Source organism: Poecile atricapillus, chromosome 37, assembly GCF_030490865.1.
Source record: "Poecile atricapillus isolate bPoeAtr1 chromosome 37, bPoeAtr1.hap1, whole genome shotgun sequence".
Classification (NCBI taxonomy): domain Eukaryota; kingdom Metazoa; phylum Chordata; class Aves; order Passeriformes; family Paridae; genus Poecile; species Poecile atricapillus.
In genome coordinates this window covers 476,888-498,665 of record NC_081285.1, presented here as the reverse complement: position 1 = coordinate 498,665, position 21,778 = coordinate 476,888, and positions in this window count along the sequence as shown.

The window sequence follows — 21,778 nt, the reverse complement described above, 5'->3', positions numbered from 1 at the left end:
CAGCAGTGGGGAGTGGAACATAAAACTGGCATCCCCCACTCCCCCACAGGTCAAGCTGTGATTGAGTGTACACACCAGACTCTCAAACAAGTCCTAGCCAGGTAAGGTAGCGAGGCAGTGTGGATGTCTCCTCAACAGAAGATCTGTAAAGCTCTGTTTACCATTAATTTCCTAAACTGCTCATTTGAAAACATGAATCCTCCTGTGACTTGGCATTTTAACAGTGGTGATCAGTTTTAATTGTCACAGCATCCACCGGTTTTAATCAGGGACCCTGAAACTTGGCAAACCAAGGGCCCCTATGAACTTGTCACCTGGGGTGTGGTTACGCGTGTGTCTCCACCCCTGCAGGCCCCCGATGGATTCCTCAGAAATGGGTAAAACCTTTTGTTCCAAAGAATCCAGCCCCAAAAAGAAGAGACGAGAAGCAAGTGGCTGTTGCTTCCAAGAGAAGACGCCACTGAAGAGAGCAAGAAGAAACCTTTTTAGCCTCTGACCTGCATGCTTTGACAGTAAATACGTTTTAAAAAATGTCTGTTTCCTTTTTTTTAGAAACAACCTACCTCTCACTCAAATCCATGATGAGCCTTAACCCTGCTGTCATCCTGCTGACACTGAGCAGCCTGACAGTGGCCTGGATCGTCCCACAGGCACGCCAGAACATCTGGGTGACCCTGGCATGAACACTCCAGCAAGAAAACATATGTCTATCTACTTCAGCAGCGAAAAATCCTACGTCTACCTGCCTGGTAGGAATTCCATTGCAGCATGATGAATTTATACAGAGCTTTCATACACTGACTACTGAACCAGGTAATAAATTACACAGCACTCAAATAGAGGGAGAGTTAAAAAACCCCGTCAAAGAGTGGCTGCCACATTTTCCTAAGGCAACCCAGGAGCCCCAGGAGTTAGAGCTACTGGGTTCCTCTCCAGCATTACACTGTGTACGCTTTAGGGTCAGTCTCCCAATTAATAAAGAAACCTTCCACAATATAGTACAATATTGAGAAGAATTCACAGCAAAAAGTGGTGCCATGTCCTAAGCTACATCAAAGTGCACTCCTCAACTCATGCACATCCCAAAAGCCTCCCCAAAGGACCGTTCCTCATTTGTGGGGATCACGCATGGGCAGGAATTCCATCCCATCTCCTCGGAGGGCTGTGTATCAGAGGGCGTCTATCACTGTTAGCACCCAATCAAACATTAATTGGCGAATGGACCAATAAAAATAATTTGACTAGGAAAATTCAGAAGAGAAGTGTTATGAATCTAGACGAGAATTGTGATTCAGAGATATTTCATTGGTCCAAATCCAAAAGAATTGCTGCATCCATTTTCCTTCCTTGGGTGGCTGCAGCCAAGGCCCTAGGTGAATTGGGACACCTAGAATGCTGGGTGGTAAAACAAGCAAATTTAACATCTAGCGCCATAAGTGCCCTCCTAGAAGATGAGGAAGTTTCCAGGCAGGCAACACTCCAAAATGGTGCAGCGATAGACTTTCTCCTATTGCTCCACGGGCACGAGTGCCAGGAGTTCGAGGGTCTCTGCTGCATGAATCTGACATCGAAAGCTCCTAACATCCATGCCACACTCCGAGAGATGAAAAGCGCGATCAGACAAGTCAAGCAAGAAGCAGATGACTGGTTCAATGGACTGTTTAAAAACTGGGGACTACCGGGGTGGTGGGCTTCAGTAGTGAAAACTATTCTGTTGCTGCTAGTCATTATTTTGCTAACGGTGTTAGTGTTCGGAGTTTTAAGCAGGATACTGTACAAGAGCATAATAAAGTTGATCTCAACTACCTCAGATGTCAACCATATAGAGCTGGCAGACCAGAGTAACCCTCACCGGCCTGCAAATGGGAATTGGTGGGCCACTTCAGGTCAGTAAGTCATATAAACTCATTACCTTTCATTACTTATATATAACAAAATAGGGGGAGATCTGTTAGTGCACATTCCTGGGCGTGCCTTAGTTTATGTGTAAACCCTCCCTGTAAAATTCCTAAACATTCCAAAAAAACCCAACAAAACTCCAGAAACATCCCACAAAATCTCCACAAGTTTCCACACAATCTAGGAAAAAAAACCCAAAATTCTTCATGTCTCCCCAAAATCCCTCAAATTTCCACAAAACTACAACAAAATTCAAGGAATACCCCACAAAATTCCCAAAATCTTCTCAAAACCCAATCAAATTCCAGAAACATCCCAAAATATATCAACAAATTTCCACAAAATCAAGGAAAAATCCATCAAAATTCTACAAGTGTCCTCAAAATCCCAGAAAAGGTCACAAAACTCCCAAAATCTTCTCAAAACCTTACAAAATTCAAGAAACAACCCTCAAAATATGGACCAATTTCCACACCATCTAGGGAAAATAACTCAAAATTCTTCAAGTCTCCTCACTATCCCGCAAAATTCCAAGCACATCCCAAAAAATTCCAAAAATCTTCTGTCCTGGGGTGACTTTATGATACTGGTATCCCCAATCGTCTGGTTTATGTTATATATTAAGTTCTGCACCTTTAAGACTGACTCTGAGAGCAAGAGAGGGGGGTAGAAGAAGCCGCAGTTTGTGTTAAAGAAAACATCACTCCCACACATCTCGCTCCTGGACTGTGTTGTCTGCAGCACGGACAGACAGCGGGACAGAGCTTCTCCCTGGTTTTTAGTTAGTTTTAGCTAGCTGAGGCAGAGCTCCCCGGACCTTTATTTTTTTCCCTTTTTTCTGGATCTGTGCAAGCCTGCTCTGGACTGAACACCCAGCCAAACCCCGGGAGCTCACAAGCCTGTGGCCCACCGGGGCCTGGGCCTCGACACTTTCCAGCGCCGGAGGGACTGATAAGAACCTGAGCGAGCCGAGCTACACCACATAAATTGGACTTTTCTTCCTAGATTTGCCACCCCATCGAACAGCAAGAGGTTTTATTACTATTATTTAATATTACTCAATTTCTGTTAAATAAACAGCTTTTTCCACTTCTCTCCAAAGAATTTTTTTTTTTTTTTTTTTTTCTCTCTTTTCCCGGACCAGAAAGTGAAGAGGGGCATTTCCCTGGGGAAATCCCCATTTGGAGTTTTCCTCCCTAATTTGCCCTAAACTAGGACAAATATAGTTTTTGGCGCCCAACGAACAGGGGCAAGAGAAAGTGGAAAAACCTGTACTGATTGTTGGTTGTATTTATTCTGTATTGGGATAAAGCAGTCAGCAGCCATGTTGCTTGGATACATAATATCTCTCGGGGTGGAAGCCTTCATGTGGATCTGGTCCCTAAAAGTTTTTGAGGTTTTAATACCTGTCTTTGCCCTCTTTCCCAGTAGAGGGGCACGGATTAGAATGGTTATTGTGCTGGGCTCGGTGATAATGATTTATAAGAAGTTTATAGAACTACTGAAGTTTCTGTCAGGTATGTTTGGCTTATGGTTTCTTCGCCCGACCCTGCCTCCCAGTCCCAGTAGCACATTTTGGGAGTTTATTAGTAATTGTACCCAGTTTGTTAGAGGAAGAGCAGGGGATGAGGCTTTCCAGCCTTTTCTTTCCTTCTTCTCCTTTGAATCTGTTATGTCCCTCTTTGAGAATATCCAGTTTCCCCTGAGTGTTAAGGATACCACTTTCTTGTTAGTTCAGCTGTTAGGTTTCCTCTATATGGTCTGCAACTTCTCTAGAATGAGGGCTGAGATATCCAGAAGAGCCAATGAGACCCCTGCCCCAGAAGTAGACTCAGGTGTGAGAAATCCTGAGTGGAGCAGAGAATGGGAGAGAATTGGCCGAACTCTGAAGGAATTCTCTGATCCCCCAGCCTGGGAATTTTCACTTGAACAAATTCAGAACCCAGATGAAGTAGGGAAATATCTGGAAGAGAATTGCTGTGATGATTCTAAGCAGAAAAATATCATTGCAATAAGCTGGGCCCTAGCGTATGCTTATCGCACGGTGCTAGATACTGTAGGGCAGGCAGATAAATCAGCAGCTACCCCAGTCACTCAGGCTGCAGCCAAACCAGACAGTGAGCCTAAGCCAGTGTCTGTTGCTCCTACCACGAGAGGTATGAAATTCAAAACCAAAACCTATCGGCCAGTAGATGATGATGATGGTGATGCGGGGGAAGGACCCTCAAGACCAGCAACTGATCAAAAATCAGAAGGCGCTGGTGAACCTTTCTCCCTGAAGGACCTTCGTGGCCTGAGAAAAGATTACACTCGACGACCTGATGAATCTATAATTAGTTGGTTAGTCCGTCTGTGGGATGCTGCAGGTGAGGCTACAGTTCTGGATGGCACTGAAGCGAGGCATCTGGGATCCCTGTCACACGATCCGGTTATCGACCAAGAAGTGATGAGGGGGGCTGACCCTTATAGTCTCTGGGAACGGGTCCTGAGAAGTGTAGCACAAAGATATCTGTGTGCAGATGATCTCTATATACAGCAAACTCGTTGGAAAACCATAGAACAAGGGATTCAGCGCTTGAGAGAAATGGCAATAGTAGAGATTGTCTTCGTGGGTAACTTAGGTACTAGAAATCCAGACTTGGTGCCATGTACATCTGTGATGTGGTGAAAACTTGTTCGACTTGGGCCACAAGAATACGCTTCTGCTTTAGCAACAATGAAGCGGGATGACCGGGAGGAGACTGTGATGGATATGGCGAAGAAGCTTCGAGCATATGCAGATACCGTGCATGGCCCCATACAGACAAAAATTGCAGCTATGGAAACACGTATACAAAACTTTCAAGACAAAATGGAGGAGAATTTCAAGAAACTCAGGGAGGACCTTGTTCCAGTCTCGGCAGTACAGACCAAGAGCCCTGGTACTCAACGCAGAAGTTCCCCAGATAGAGAGAAAAGGCTACGAGCTGAGCTGTGGTTTTTCCTACATGACTGTGGAGAAAACATGAAAAGATGGGATGGAAAATCTACTGGTGCTCTGGCACAGCGGGTGCATGAATTGGAAGACAGCAAGACTCAGGGGGGATACTCCACCAAAAAGAAAGCCGCTCCAGTAGCCTGTAGTCAAACTGACAAGTATGATGATGACATGTCTGATTCCCTTGAAGGAACCTCCAAGACATATACCCAAGGAAAGAAGGATAACCAGGCTTAGAGGGGCCCTGCCTCTAGCCAGGTAGAGGCTAGGGAAAACCGTGTCTTTTGGACTGTGTGGATTCGTTGGCCTGGCACATCAGAACCACAACGATATGAGGCCTTGGTTGACACTGGTGCACAGTGCACCCTAATCCCATCAAGATATGTAGGGGCAGAATCTGTTTCTATTGCTGGTGTGACAGGCGGATCACAGGACTTGACTTTAGTGGAAGCTGATGTGAGCCTGACTGGAAATGAGTGGAAGAAGCACCCCATTGTGACTGGCCCAGAGGCCCCATGCATTTTAGGCATAGACTTCCTCCGAAGTGGGTATTTTAAGGACCCAAAGGGACTTAGGTGGGCATTTGGGATAGCAGCTGTAGAGACAGAGGGCATCAAGCAATTGAACACTTTGCCTGGACTGTCAGAGAACCCATCTGCAGTAAGACTCCTGAAGGTGGAAGAACAGCGAGTGCCAATTGCCACCTCGACGGTGCACCGCCGACAATATAGAACAACTTGAGATGCTGTGATCCCCATCCACAAGATGATCCGAGAGCTGGAGAGCCAAGGAGTGGTCAGCAAAACCCACTCACCCTTCAACAGCCCCATCTGGCCTGTGCGTAAATCTGAAGGAGAATGGAGACTGACTGTGGACTATCGTGCATTAAATGAAGTGACTCCACCGCTGAGCGCTGCCGTGCCGGACATGCTGGAGCTCCAGTACGAGCTGGAGTCCAAAGCAGCAAAGTGGTACGCCACTATTGACATTGCCAATGCATTTTTCTCCATTCCCCTGGCAGCAGAATGCAGGCCTCAGTTTGCCTTCACGTGGAGGGGAGTGCAGTACACCTGGAACCGACTGCCCCAGGGATGGAAGCACAGCCCCACCATCTGCCATGGACTGATCCAGGCTGCCCTGGAAAAGGGTGATGCTCCAGAACATCTGCAGTACATTGATGACATCATTGTTTGGGGAAAGACGGCTGAAGAGGTCTTTGAGAAAGGAGAGAAAATCATCCAGGTTCTCCTGAAAGCCGGTTTTGCCATCAAGAAGAGCAAAGTTAAGGGACCAGCTCGTGAAACTCAGTTCTTGGGGGTAAAGTGGCAAGATGGACGGCGTCAGATTCCTACTGATGTCATCAACAAGATTACAGCAATGTCTCCACCAGCCAACAAGAAGGAAACACAAGCTTTCCTAGGTGCCATAGGTTTTTGGAGGATGCACATTCCTGAGTACAGCCAGATCGTGAGCCCTCTTTACCTGGTCACCCGCAAAAAGAACACTTTCCAGTGGGGCCCTGAACAACAAGCCTTTGCTCAGATCAAACAGGAGATTGCTCATGCTGTAGCCCTTGGCCCAGTCAGAACAGGACCAGATGTGAAGAACGTGCTTTACTCTGCAGCCGGGAGCCATGGTCTGTCCTGGAGCCTGTGGCAGAAAGTGCCTGGGGAGACTCGAGGTCGACCACTGGGATTCTGGAGCCGAAGCTACAGAGGGTCCGAAGCCAACTACACTCCCACAGAGAAGGAAATCTTAGCTGCCTATGAAGGAGTCCAAGCCGCCTCAGAAGTGATTGGCACAGAAGCACAACTCCTCCTGGCACCCCGACTGCCAGTGCTGGGGTGGATGTTTAAAGGAAAGGTTCCCTCTACCCACCACGCCACCGACGCTACATGGAGCAAGTGGATCACTCTCATCACACAGCGCGCCCGTATTGGAAACCCAAATCGCCCTGGGATTTTGGAGATAATTACAAACTGGCCGGAAGGTGAAAACTTTGGTCTCACTGATGAAGAGGAGCAGGAACAAGTGACACGGGCTGAAGAAGCTCCACCGTACAACCAACTGCCAGCAGAAGAAACACGCTACGCTCTGTTCACTGATGGTTCCTGTCGCATTGTAGGGATGAACCGGAAGTGGAAAGCAGCCGTATGGAGCCCCACACGACAGGTCGCAGAGGCCACTGAAGGAGAAGGTGGATCAAGCCAACTTGCTGAACTCAAAGCTGTTCAACTGGCCCTGAACATTGCTGAAAGAGAGAAGTGGCCAAAACTCTATCTCTACACTGATTCATGGATGGTAGCCAATGCTCTGTGGGGATGGCTGGAAAAGTGGAAAAGGGCCAACTGGCAACGCAGAGGAAAGCCAATCTGGGCTGCTGATGAGTGGAAAGACATCGCCACCAGAGTAGAAAAACTGTCTGTGAGGGTCCGTCATGTAGATGCCCATGTTCCCAAGAGTAGAGCTAATAAAGAGCACCGAAACAATGAGCAGGTGGATCAGGCTGCAAAGATAGAGGTGTCAAAGACAGACTTAGATTGGCAACACAAGGGAGAGTTGTTCCTAGCTCGATGGGCCCATGACACCTCAGGTCATCAGGGTAGAGATGCCACCTATAAGTGGGCACGAGACCGAGGGGTGGATCTAACCATGGACAGTATTTCCCAAGTTATCCATGACTGTGAGACGTGTGCCACGATCAAGCAGGCCAAGCGGTTGAAGCCCCTCTGGTACGGTGGGCGGTGGTCCAGATACAAGTATGGGGAGGCCTGGCAGATTGACTACATCACACTGCCCCAAACCCGCCAAGGAAAGCGCTATGTGCTCACGATGGTAGAAGCCACCACAGGATGGTTGGAAACCTACCCTGTGCCTCATGCTACAGCCCGAAACACCATCCTGGGACTTGAAAAACAGGTCCTTTGGAGGCACGGCACCCCTGAGAGGATTGAGTCAGACAATGGGACTCATTTCAAGAATAACCTTATAAACACCTGGGCTAGGGAACATGGCATTGAGTGGGTGTACCATATCCCCTACCATGCACCGGCTGCAGGGAAAGTGGAGAGGTACAATGGACTGTTAAAGACTACCTTGAAAGCGTTGGGTGGGGGATCTTTCAAAAATTGGGAGCAGCATCTAGCAAAGGCCACCTGGATAGTTAACACCCGAGGTTCCACCAACCGAGCAGGACCAGCCCAATCTGAGACCCTACATATAGTAGACGGAGACAAAGTCCCAGCAGTACACCTCAGAGGTTTGTTTGGAAAGACAGTTTGGATCAATTCTACTTCGAGTGCAGACAAACCCATTCGTGGGGTTGTTTTTGCTCAGGGACCGGGTTGCACATGGTGGATAATGCGGAAAGATGGAACAACACAATGTGTACCTCAGGGAGATCTGATGGTTGGGCGAAGATCATGAATTAATTCCCTTGTCTGTATATAATGTATGTGTTGTAGAGTTAAAATATATATATATTAATTTTGATAATAAGTTGACGATATGGGGATAAGGGGTGGAATGTCCTGGGGTGACTTTATGATACTGGTATCCCCAATCGTCTGGTTTATGTTATATATTAAGTTCTGCACCTTTAAGACTGACTCTGAGAGCAAGAGAGGGGGGTAGAAGAAGCCGCAGTTTGTGTTAAAGAAAATATAACTCCCACACATCTCGCTCCTGGACTGTGTTGTCTGCAGCACGGACAGACAGCGGGACAGAGCTTCTCCCTGGTTTTTAGTTAGTTTTAGCTAGCTGAGGCAGAGCTCCCCGGACCTTTATTTTTTTCCCTTTTTTCCTGGATCTGTGCAAGCCTGCTCTGGACTGAACACCCAGCCAAACCCCGGGAGCTCACAAGCCTGTGGCCCACCGGGGCCTGGGCCTCGACACTTTCCAGCGCCGGAGGGACTGATAAGAACCTGAGCGAGCCGAGCTACACCACATAAATTGGACTTTTCTTCCTAGATTTGCCACCCCATCGAACAGCAAGAGGTTTTATTACTATTATTTAATATTACTCAATTTCTGTTAAATAAACAGCTTCTTCCACTTCTTTCCAAAGAATTTTTTTTTTTTTTTTTTTTCTCTCTTTTCCCGGACCAGAAAGTGAAGAGGGGCATTTCCCTGGGGAAATCCCCATTTGGAGTTTTCCTGCCTAATTTGCCCTAAACTAGGACATCTTCTCAAAACCCTACCAAATTCCAGAAACATCCCGCAAAATCTCCACAAGTTTCCACACAGTCTAGGAAAAATAACTCAAAATTCTTCATGTCTCCTCAAAATCCTTCAAAATTCCACAAAATTCCCACAAAATTCAAGGAACATCCCACAAAATTCCCGAAATCTTCTCAAAACCCTACCAAATTCCAGAAACATCCCACTAAATCTCCACAAGTTTCCACAGGATCTAGGGAAAATAACTCCAAATTCTTCAAGTCTCCTCAATATCTCACAAAGTTCCAGGCACATCCCACAAAATTCCTGAAATCTTCTCAAAACCCTACCAAATTCCAGAAACATCCCACAAAATCTCCACAAGTTTCCAAACAGTCTAGGAAAAATCCATCAAAATTCTTCATGTCTCCCCAAAATCCCTCAAAATTCCACAAAACTACAACAAAATTCAAGGAACATCCCACAAAATTCCCAAAATCTTCTCAAAACCCAACCCAATGTCAGAAACATCCCTCAAAATCTCCACAAATTTCCACACTATCTAGGAAAAATTTATCAAAATTCTTCACGTCTCCTCACTATCCCACAAAACTCCAGAAATATCCAACAAAATTCCCAAAATCGTCTCAAAACCTTATCAAATTCCGGAAACATCCCACAAAATCTTAACAAATTTCCACACCATCTAGGGAAAATAACTCAAAATTCTTCAAGTCTCCTTAATATCCCAAAAAATTCCTGAAACATTCCACAAAATTCCTGAAATCTTCTCAAAACCCTACCAAATTTCAGAAACATCCCAGAAAATCTCCACAAATTTCCACACAGTCTAGGAAATAATTATCAAAATACTCCACGTCTCCTCACTATGCCACAAAACTCCAGAAATATCCCACAAAATTCCAAAAATCTTCTCACAACCTTACCGAATTCTGGAAACATCCCACAAAATCTTGACAAATTTCCATACCATCTAGGGAAAATAACTCAAAATTCTTCAAGCCTCCTCACTGTCCCGCAAAATTCCAAGCACATCCAACAAAATTCCCGAAATCTTCTCAAAACCTTAACAAATTTCAGAAACATCCCTCAAAATCTCCACAAATTTCCACACAATCTAGGAAAAATACTTCACAATTCTTCAGGTCTCCCCAAAATCCCACAAATTTCCACAAAACTACAACAAAATTCAAGGAACATCCCACAAAATTCCCAAAATCTTCTCAAAACCCAATCAAATTCCAGGCACATCCCAAAATATATCAACAACTTTCCACAAAATCAAGGAAAAATCCATCAAAATTCTACAAGTGTCCTCAAAATCCCAGAAAAGTTCACAGAACTCCAAAAATCTTCCCAAAACCTTACAAAACTCAAGAAACATCCCACAAAATCTTGACCAATTTCCACACCATCTAGGGAAAATAACTCAAAATTCTTCAAGTCTCCTCACTGTCCCGCAAAATTCCAAGCACATCCCAAAAAATTCCAAAAATCTTCTCAAAACCCAAAAAAATTCCATAAACATCCCACAAAATCTCCACAAGTTTCCACACAGTCTAGGAAAAATAACTCAAAATTCTTCATGTCTCCTCAAAATCCTTCAAAATTCCACAAAATTCCCACAAAATTCAAGGAACATCCCACAAAATTCCCGAAATCTTCTCAAAACCCTACCAAACTCCAGAAACATGCCACTAAATCTCCACAAGTTTCCACAGCATCTAGGGAAAATAACTCCAAATTCTTCAAGTCTCCTTAATATCCCACAAAATTCCAGGCGCATCCCATAAAATTCCCGAAATCTTCTCAAAACCCTACCAAATTTCAGAAAAATCCCACAAAATCTCCGCAGGTTTCCACACAATCTAGGAAAAATCCATCAAAATTCTTCATGTCTCCTCAAAATCCCAGAAAAGCTGCAAAATTCCCTCAACATTCCAAAAAAACCCAACTCAATTCCAGAAACATCCCACAAAATTCCAGAAATCTTCTCAAAACCCAACCAAATTCCAGAAACATCCCAAAAATCTCCACAAGTTTCCACACAATCTAGGAAAAAGAAATCAAAATTCTTCATGTCTCCCCAAAATCCCTCAAAATTCCACAAAACTACAACAAAATTCAAGGAACATCCCACAAAATTCCCAAAATCTTCTCAAAACTCAACCAAATTCCAGAAACATCCCAAAATATATCAACAAATTTCCACAAAATCAAGGAAAAATCCATCAAAATTCTACAAGTGTCCTCAAAATCCCAGAAAAGGTCACAAAACTCTCAAAATCTTCCCAAAACCTTACAAAATTCAAGAAACATCCCACAAAATCTCCACAAGTTTCCACAAAGTCTAGGAAAAATAACTCCAAATTCTTCATGTCTCCTCAAAATCCTTCAAAATTCCACAAAATTCCCACAAAATTCAAGGAACATCCCACAAAATTCCGGAAATCTTCTCAAAACCCTTCCAAATTTCAGAAACATCCCACAAAATCTCCACAAGTTTCCACACAGCCAAGGAAAAATAACTCCAAATTCTTCATGTCTCCTCAAAATCCTTCAAAATTCCACAAAATTCCCACAAAATTCAAGGAACATCCCACAAAATTCCGGAAATCTTCTCAAAACCCTTCCAAATTTCAGAAACATCCCACAAAATCTCCACAAGTTTCCACACAGTCTAGGAAAAATAACTCCAAATTCTTCATGTCTCCTCAAAATCCTTCAAAATTCCACAAAATTCCCACAAAATTCAAGGAACATCCCACAAAATTCCCGAAATCTTCTCAAAGCTCTTCCAAATTTCAGAAACATCCCACAAAATCTCCACAAGTTTCCACACAATCTAGGAAAAATCCATCAAAATTCTTCATGTCTTTCCCAAATCCCTAAAAATTCCACAAAGATACAACAAAATTCAAGGAACATCCAAAAAAAATCCCAAAATCTTCTCAAAACCCAACCAAATTTCAGAAACATCCCACAAAATCTCCACAAATTTCCACACTATCTAGGAAAAATTTATCAAAATTCTTCAAGTCTCCTCACTATCCCACAAAACTCCAGAAATATCCAACAAAATTCCCAAAATCGTCTCAAAACCTTATCAAATTCTGGAAACATCCCACAAAATCTTGACAAATTTCCACACCATCTAGGGAAAAAACCTCAAAATTCTTCAAGTCTCCTTAATATCCCAAAAAATTCCAGACACATCCCAGAAAATTCCAAAAGTCTTCTCAAAACCCTACCAAATTTCAGAAACATCCCACAAAATCTCCACAAGTCTCCACGCAGTCTAGGAAAAACCCATCAAAATTCTTCATGTCTCCGCAAAATCCCTCAAAATTCTACAAAATTACCACAAAATTCACGGACCATCCCACAAAATTCCCAAAATCTTCTCAAAACTCTACCAAATTCCAGAAACATCCCACAAAATCTCCACAAGTTTCCACACAGTCTAGGATAAATAACTCCAAATTCTTCATGTCTCCTCAAAATCCTTCAAAATTCCACAAAATTCCCACAAAATTCAAGGAACATCCCACAAAATTCCCGAAATCTTCTCAAAACCCTACCAAACTCCAGAAACATCCCACTAAATCTCCACAAGTTTCCACAGGATCTAGGGAAAATAACTCAAAATTCTTCAAGTCTCTTTAATATCCCACAAAATTCCTGAAATATTCCACGAAATTCCCTAAATCTTCTCAAAGTTGTACCAAATTCCAGAAACATCTCATATAATTCCACAAAAAATCCATAGAATTCCAGAGGAAATTCCAAAAAAATTCCTGGATCTTTGAATTCTCTACCAAATTCCAGAAACATCCCATAATATCTTCGCAAATTTTCAAACAATGTGAGAAAAAATCCATCAAAAATCTTCATGTTTCTTCTAAATCCCTCAAAATTCCATAAAAATCCCACAAAATTTCTTCGATCTTCTCAAAACCCTAACAAATTCCAGAAACATCCCACAAAATCTTCACAAATTTCCACAGAACCGAAGAAAAATCTCTCAAAATTCTTCAAGTCTCCTCAATATCCCACAAAACTCTAGAAAATTCCTCAAAATTCCACAAAAATCTAGAAAATTTCAGGAACATCCCACAAAATTCTTTACATTTTCTCAAATTCTTACAAAATGCTAGAAAAGCAACATGAAATTGGAAAAAAACCCTCAAAATTCCCTAAATCTTCTCAAAACCCTACAAAATTTCCGAAAAATCCCACAAAACCTCCTTAAATTTCCACACAATCTAAGAAAAATATCTCAAATTTTTTCAAGTCTTGTCAAAATCACTCAAAATTCCAGAAACATCCCACAAAATATCCACAAATTTCCACACAACCTACAAAAAATCCCTCACCAAATTCTTTAAGTCTCCTCAACATCCCATAACATTGCAAAAAAATCCTAGAAAATTACAGAAAAATCCCACAGAATGCCTTAAATCTTCTCTAAACCCCACTAAATTCCAGAACCTTCCCACAAAATCTCCAAATTTGCACAAAATCTCTGAAAAATCCCTCAACCTTCTTCAAGTCTCCTTAAAATCTCTGCAAATACCAGAAAATTCCACAACATTCCACAAAAAATCCCACAAAATTCCAGAAACACCTCATAAAATTCTTTATAAATTTTCTCAAAATTCCACAAAATTCAAGCAAAGCATCACGAAATTGTGAAAAAACCCCTCAAAATTCCCAACCTTCTCAAAACCCCACCAAATTTCGGAAACATCCCACAAAATCTCATCTGATTTCCACACAATCTAAGAAAAATCCCTCAAAATTCTTCAAGTCTCCTCAATATTCCACAAAATTCCACAAAAATCAAAAAAATTCCAGGAAAAATCCCGCAAAATTCCCTAAATCTTCTCAAAACACTGGCAAATTCTAGAAACATCCCACAAAATCCCACAAATTTCCACACAACCAAATAAAATTCCCTCAAAATTCTTCACGTCTCCTCAACATTTTACAATATTGCAAAAAAATCCCTCAAAATTCCAGAAAAATCCCACAAAATTATTAACATTTTCTCAAAATGCCACAAAATTCCAGAAAAATCCCACAGAATGATTGAGAGACCACCAGCTATTCACTACTCTTCACAGAAGTAAATGTGAACACCGTTTATTTCTATCTTTAGCACACCTTTTATAGGGTTCTACAGGGTCCGTAGGCTAAGCAAGTTACTATTGGCTAATACACACAGTTTACATTTTTTCTCCTGTACACAAGGATATTGTTTTGCTTTACTCTCTCTTCTGCAGGAAGGTTTCAAGGACTTTAGCCTTTAATATCACGACTTACTTCAAAGACTGGTTTGTGCAGACAGGCCTTTACTAATATATAAAATATATCAACAATTCCTCTTTCTCCTTTTGCACAAACCAGGCTTTAGATGTGACTCATTCTATACTCTTATGAAGACAAGATAACATACAACTTAGACTGTCATCCCAATTAACATTACAAGTAAAGTCTGTCCCCCTTCTAGCACAAGAGACCTCAACCATCCAGCGATGCCCCAGCTGGCGAACCAACTTCCAATGGGATCACTATCTTCTTTCAGGGCATGTGACCCATCCTGTAGCTGTTGTAGCTGCTTACAGATGGAAACTGAATGATCAGTAAGATTCAGACAGCACATGCCTTCAAACTCCTCTCAACCATGTCATTGTGCTAAGAGCACAAAGTCAATTGCAGCTCAATTTTGTAATACTGCATGACGTACACTACTCACATCGTCTGAAAGTTCACTTAACATTGTGGATGTTAAGTTCAATTCTTTCTTGGTCTAACAAGAGAGCCTTTTGAGAGTTGCTAAGCTTTAATTCATTCAGGCTTCACTTTGACTGTTTGCTGGTTTTTATTTTATCAGCTACATTCAGTAATTGATGTAAGCTTGAATGGAACAACATAAGTTTCCCAAGATAACAGGGTCCTCTATGTAGATTAGCAGGAATCCCATTCCATGCTCTGTCTCCACAGATTAGGAATATGGAACTAGGTAATCGCTTTGGTAATTGTCCTGTGAGATTGCACCACGAATAAAGGCTTTACAAATGGTAGTAACGAGATCAACTGTAGGGCTGACTGCATCCCAGTGCTGCATTACTTTGTTGGAATGACTTTTTGTTGGGTGTTCAAACATTATCCATCCACCTGAGCTATTGGTGGAACCTAACAAATCTAATTCTTCTGGGGGCTCTATGGTAACATTGAGAACTTTGATAATTTTTGCTTGCCAACAGGCTTCAGGTTGTCTTAATGTGAAGCCAACAGTGCAATTGCACTCTTGCATCCAATTGTCAATTGATTCAGTCAAGTCTCATTACTAACTAAACCTTTAAATGCTTGAGGATCCCTTCAGGGACTCCTACGAGACAGGTGCGAAAAGGATCTCTAGGTGTGACTAGGCTTAAATACATTGACCTTTGGCCAGTTCAATGTGCCAGAGTGACCCATATGTTCTGTCGCTTTTGGATGTTAGTTAGCAGACAGTTGGTCAGGACTATACACAGCACAATTACTATAAGCAGTTGGTTCCATGTCAATGACACCATACTTGCAAACTCACAGCTAAAACTTTAACGTTAAATGAACTTTCAAAGATGTTTACACTAGCTTTTGAAGGGGGAAATGTTTATACTTTATACTAATATAACAATTACTACACAGGCTAAACTCTTTATCTTAAACTACTATCTAACTACTTTTAACACAGGTGCTCTGGTATATATGTAGTCGAAGCGTAAAAGCAATTTGCTGAAAGGGTAAACACACAACTACAATTTGCTTTATATACAGTTAGATGGAGTCTCTACACTTTTCTTGGATCTTCTACAGAATTTCTCTCACAAACAGACTATGATTTAACACGATTCAGTCTTGGAACGTTCACTGGTCTCATGATGTCAGCTGGAAGCTGATCGGTGACTGAGGGCTTCGAAGTTCAGGTTTTTCTTCAGATCCTTCTAAATCTTAAAACAAAGGATAACTGAAAAATTTGTAAAGACACAACATCATAATAACAACATAAAATTTCTGTTGGCAACTGTCTGTGTAGTGTTCAGACACAACTGTGTCCTGACAGGTCCACTTCTGATCCATGTCTGAAGTACCAAGGCTGTGTGATGACATCTCTGTTCACTGGATCTCATGTGTTCAGAAACACACAGTCTGGTCAGATGAACAGGTGACTTTTTGAACCTGCCAACAAAACACAGACACTTCTTCCCTTGAAGGTAATGAATTACACTAATCAAATGCTTTTAGGGCATCAATTTCCCCCTTTTTTTTTTTTTTTTTAAATGGAAATGAGATGTACTTCTGTTATAAACATCAACATCAACACAAAACCATATACACAATGAATAAGAACCTATAACAGTTAAAAATCAATCAAATTATAAACATTACTGATAACATATGTAATATAAAAATACCACTAACTACTAAAACACTGCACCAGCATCCCATAGTTAGCAAACAAACAGAAACAAAAAATCATCAGTGAAGGATTGGATAGCCACCTCCGGAAATTATTCTCCAAGCCCACTTCAAAATTGATCCAGCTGTCATATTAATAGGGTCAAATTGCTGAGTCAAAAAGTGACTCAAATACTGATTTGGGACAGAAAACATCTGGATCTGTTGGCAAACATTCTGTCCAGGTAATGTCAAGGCTTGGCCAGGGCCTAGGCTTTAAATGGGAAAGATGCCTCTTAACTCATTTCTAAAACAAGGTTCTCAATAGTAGCAGCTATGAGATGCCTACAGCATAGCAAACTGTTAAAATGCATTTGTACAAAGTAAATGATCAGAAGCCTCAGGTACCAGACCAATTAAACCATGCAGCAGTTGGTTTAATCTGAAGCCTCTCCCATGGCAGCTGATCCTCAGCAATGGTACATCTTCTTAAAATTCTGGAAACACTGAAAAATAAGAAACCTATAAAAAACAAAATTGCAGAGATTGCAACAAACAATAGAACTCCCGATGAAGTCAAGGGTGTCACAGACTGCATTCACTTCTATCCACAAGCAGGTGTTCATCAGTGTTCTATCACAGCTGATCCAGTTGCGGCTATCTTCTTCTCTCTAGGAAAATAACTATACTTTGCAGTTTAGACAAGTGTCTCCAATAAAACATAAAACAATTTAAATTAAACAATATTTAAACCTAATAAAATTAATTATGACAAAAGGAAAAAACAAAACTTAACCTTAAAAGAATATCTAAGTTATAAAACTTAAAAACATTCAAGCTCAAACATAATAAAACTTAACTATCCTTAATTCTATTAACACATAATCTATATTAAATAAAAACAGGCCTTAATCCTATTCTGTTACTACAAAAAGCAGCTAAAAGTTTGATAGATACCTTTTAAACACCATATAACCATAACATGTATTCACTATAAAGATTATAAAAATGTAACAAATTCATCACAATTCTATGTCATCTAGCTTTGAGAATAACTCACAATAACTGCAAATGTTACTAAAAATACTTATTCATAATAGGAATTTACCTAGTATATGCCTAAATTGGTTAGGATTTTAAAGTGCAGTTTTTCTAGAGAAAAACCACCACAACACAGGATTTGGCAAGTTGCCATTCAGCTTTTGTAGCACTTTCCAGGAACATCAAGTCCAATTTTTAAACTAAAATCCAAAATCCAAATTGGTATATATGCACTTAATTGTGTTTTATATAACAAAAGGACTCACATTGAAATTACCTTATTAAAATGATGGAAAAAACAAGTAAATAGATAATATATGCTCTAACTTAACTTTGTCTTGTACAGTAAAGTTCTCTTAACTAATTATTTTTTAAACCACAAATCTCTTCTGTAGATAACATTAATTGGAAGGTTTTCCTAGTAGCTGTAAATCATACCAGATTTTAACCTTAGGTTTTAAAGCTAATTATTGCAGGGTGACTTCTGTTAATATTCAACTGCATTAACTCATAATTACTTAAAACACAAAATTAACTCTAAAAGGGTATATAAAAACATTAAAAAAAAACAATGAATCATGACTTTTCAACAAACTGGGTACTATCCTGGTGCTTTTTCTTAGAGAGGGAGCGGGGGGGTGGACTGCCCGCCCTGCTGCTGCTCTCTGCTGCTGTTATCTTTCTTCACATTCTCCACATACTCTCACAGAGAGGAAAAACAGAGAGAAAGAAAAAAAAGAAAACCTCACAAAGTTAACTTTAACAAATGCAGTTATTTCTCTCAATTTCTCTCTTGTTGTTTGCAGATAGGGAAAAAAGGGCACGATTTTACAAAAGCAGGCAATGTTACACAAAAAGTCTCTTAGGGCCACGTGGTAACAACGGTGACCATTGCAACTTATCAACTTTTAATTACAGTGATGAATTTTGAACTAGATACTATATAGTTTGCGATTTTTTGGCTATTTTGTCTCTCTTTGAAGCTGTCTGAGCTACCTGTTTCTGCTCAGCTGTTTCTGTAATTGTTCAGAGTGGCCTTGGAACTTTTCTTGCGCTGCTTCTACCCCCAGGGTGCCTTTGTTCCCTGCGCACACCTCAGCGCTCAACCATGTCCCCTTGGTTCGGGTGGAAACCAAGCTAAATTTGGCTTCTTTTCTTCCAGGGTAGTAAAGCTGGAACTTAAGTAAGATTGTAGTGTTAAAAGTGACTCCAAAAGTGAAGCAAATAGTTCTGGATGTATCACATCCTGCCATGGCTGAACAGATTCTGTTCATTGTTTCAGCGTTTGCTGTGGAATTTCTTTCTCATTATTTTCTTCTCTCTGACTCTCCCTCCCTCTCTCGAAGGGCAGCATAGATAGGAGCGCTTGCCCAGCAGTGGGAGGCAAAGGCATCTGCTGCTGTGACGCAGGTAGAATTACGGGGCTCACAGCCTCAGCATATCTCGCTTTTCTGTTTTTTAAGGTCTTAATTGCAATCTGCCAAGTTTGACCGAGAGACACAGTGTCCTTGCTCTTTTCTGTGATTGCCGTTTCCCATATCAGAGCTGTTATATCAGTCCGTTCCTTCACTGCAAAGAGCAGAGGGGACACTGCCAAATGCCCGTGACAATATAATGAGCATATCCAGGTCTTTTTCCCGGGCTGCTTCACCTCGTTTAGCGAGAATACAAAGAAGCAGTTTTTTCACCGCCACAAATTCCACTTCCATGGTAGCAGCAAATGGTGGGGGGGAAGGTCGCAACCCCTCTACAGCACCCCCGCCCCTCGGACTCCCCCAGAAACTCGCCCCCCTTTATCCGCAGGTCGCCTATCCGGTACCGATCCAAGGCAGCGTCTGTCTCTGCTCAGATTCGCTCCACCAACCTCGGTCCAAGGCTCCGTCCCACCGTGTGTGGACCCACCGAAGCTGCCTGCCCGCAGGGTATCCCTGTTCAGGCACCAAATATTGAGAGACCGCCAGCTATTCACCACCCTTCACAGAAGTAAACGTGAATGCCATTTATTTCTATCTTTAGCACACCTTTTATAGGGTTCTACAGGGTCCGTGGGCTAAGCAAGTTACCATTGGCTAATACACACAGGTTTACATTTTTTCTCCTGTACACAAGGATATTGTTTTGCTTTACTCTCTCTTCTGCAGGAAGGTTTCAAGGACTTTAGCCTTTAATATCACAACTTATTTCAGAGACTGGTTTGTGCAGACAGGCCCTTACTAATATATAAAATAGATCAACACACAAGGAGCTGAAATAGAGAATTTAATAAGACTTCTCTTAAAATGTTGGTAGGGTCCCTTAACTTTGATGACATTAATTTTCTTTTTGGCCACCATTCCATATTGCATGCCAAATATTTTATTGCTAGAAACTATATTCCAAGGCTGTAGGGGTGTGTTCATAACACAGATACCATATGATATCTTCAGTCATATCATCTGATAGTGCCCCTAAAATACAGCTACTCACACAAGCCTGTGGGGCACTGCATTTGTAAATTTGTATTTCTAATGGAAGTGTCCTTACATTCATTTAGTACGAATGCGTGCAGACCCTCAGTGCTATAAAGTCATTTGGATCCACTAACCCAAGAACACTAGGTAGAGATATTTTCCAGCACAGAATCCTGCTAGGATGCACAAATGTAGACCCTTCTCAGCCTTCCCCAATGACTTTGAGCTAATGGAAATAAGATTATAGGACAGGATGTAAAATTTGGTGGCAGACAGCAAACACGGCTGTTTCTTTTTCTCTGGCAGACTGTTCAGGAGGAAGTTTACTTGTAGTAATACTTTTTGGACACAAAAACTAAAAGTAAAATTTAGAAAGGAAGTACCTCTGAGAACAGATGAACTCAGAATGTGGTTTAAAATGGCAGATAAACACAAGATGCAGAGCAGGTATTTTTCTTTCACCTTTCTCACATTAATTGCAACAGGGGAAAAAGCTCCTACGTCCTTGTTCTGTATGAGACTCTTTTTCTCTTTTACAAACTGTGGAGGAGCACACCTAGGAATGAGTTGGGGAAGAAAAAGGACTGAACTGTTCTTTACTTTTGCCTCTGGAGAATCAAAGTTGTGCCCTGAAACCTACCTGAGCCAAGAGTATTTTCAGTTTGTAGAAGCTTAGTCTACTATGAATTTCTGTCTCTTGGCTGGATACTCAGCATCTCTAAGTGCAGAATCCTCCCTGGCACCGTATATCCTCGCCTTGTCCCTGCCACCACCACTAAACTATTTTCCTTTCATTGTAAAGTGAGTGAGATTTTACTCGGCTGCAATTCTGCAGTGTTAGGGAATGAAGGTTTTTTGCTTCTTCATTTTTTTATGATGAATTTCTTATTTATTCTCTTCACGCCTTCTGAGTGAGCCTTTTGTAAGGGCTTCTGTATTTCACAGAGGCTACACCTATGTGGGTCTGAAGACTTTGATACAATTCGAATCACTTGAAAATTGAACCTGTTTGATTTGTATGGAAGGCAGCCATTCTCCCTGTTCCAACCTTCATAAAATAGTTTATCCACGTTGAAAAAAACCCCAAAACTCTTGGAGATAGTCGAGACAGTGCATCATGGTGATTACAGGGATGGATAAGAAGACCATCAACTTCCTCATACCATCCAACTTTAGACTAATACTCAGGTCTGCAGCTATAATTTTAATCCACAGTAATCTACAGACAATCCTTTATTATCTGAAAAAGCTAACACCGTAAAGTTGGAAGCAAGCTGAAGTTGGAAAAGTTAGGTTTCTTCAAAGCTCTTGTTTCCAGCAGGATTGGAGAGCCTTTACCTTTTGTAACAGTAAGGTTTTAAATTTGTAATCCTGACCTTGCAACTAGAAATTGGTGGCTCCGTTGTTGCACTTGCAGCAGCCACATGACATCAAAGCAAAAGTGCATTGTTCTAACTTGTGTGGAAGCAGTGGCTGCAAATACCATCAGGAAGTGCTGGAATGGCAGGACATTGGATGGATGCTCTTAGCCCACAGAGCTGGAAATATCTGTTCTAGCCACATGGTAAGTCCATTTATGTAATTCCAAATCTGTTCCTCACACTATCTGTGCTCCTCTATTCTGTAATCAGCTTGGTGAGGAGGTAGATGAAACTGTTGGGGAAAAAAACCACTTAAATTTAAAGCAGAGTAACTGTTCCATTCTAAATGGTGAAGATAAACCTGTGAGGCTACCAAAGAAATCTTTCTTTGGCTTCCAGTATTAACTTCAAATGGATAACAAATC